The 238-nt window shown below is 36.6% G+C and overlaps 1 protein-coding gene across 1 annotated transcript in view; it reads left to right on the top strand.

The window, feature by feature from the left end:
* LOC119585859 (uncharacterized protein YGR130C-like) overlaps window positions 1-238 on the top strand; it is a gene marked incomplete at its 3' end in the record, with an annotated part of 16010 nt that overhangs the window by 4379 nt on the left and 11393 nt on the right.

The raw sequence follows: 238 nt of genomic DNA, 5'->3' as shown, positions 1-238 counted from the left end.
CACTAAACATCATTAGTACTTCACTATAATTAGACTTTTGTGCAAATTCCACAATATCTTATATAAGCTTTGGTTTTCAAGTTGGTTCGGTGATTGTCTGGGGCACTTGCCCATGTCAAACTCCCTTTTTCATTTTCCCAGGAACTTACAAGAACTTACATGGGTTATCTTTAACATGAAAAGGTGCTCTGGCCTAGTTTATTATATAATAGACACTAGTGCAACAGCCACATACTGT

The sequence above is a fragment of the Penaeus monodon genome, chromosome 20 (assembly GCF_015228065.2).
Source record: "Penaeus monodon isolate SGIC_2016 chromosome 20, NSTDA_Pmon_1, whole genome shotgun sequence".
Lineage (NCBI taxonomy): Eukaryota > Metazoa > Arthropoda > Malacostraca > Decapoda > Penaeidae > Penaeus > Penaeus monodon.
The sequence above is the reverse complement of the archived record's forward strand: the minus strand, read 5'-3'. Positions and strand labels throughout refer to the sequence as shown.